Genomic DNA, 283 nt, shown 5'->3' with positions numbered 1-283 from the left:
GGGGATTATGCAGAGCCCAAATTTTCTTAAGTTGTGATGTATGTTTAATAAATTCATATAATACAGTCCAAAAAATAAAAAACCCAAAAAATAAAAAATAATAATAACCATATGTGATATTTACCACAGTTGAATCTAGAGGAACTCTCAATCGCAACACTCGGCTTAAATTGTACACCCAAAAATAAATAAATAAATAAATAAATTAAATACAAATATTCACAATATTACACGCGGTGGAAATTCAAGTGCAGTCGACTTCACGTGAAGTTGATATCTTAGA

Source organism: Arachis ipaensis, chromosome B04 (assembly GCF_000816755.2).
Source record: "Arachis ipaensis cultivar K30076 chromosome B04, Araip1.1, whole genome shotgun sequence".
NCBI lineage: Eukaryota > Viridiplantae > Streptophyta > Magnoliopsida > Fabales > Fabaceae > Arachis > Arachis ipaensis.
This window is presented reverse-complemented; position numbering follows the sequence as displayed.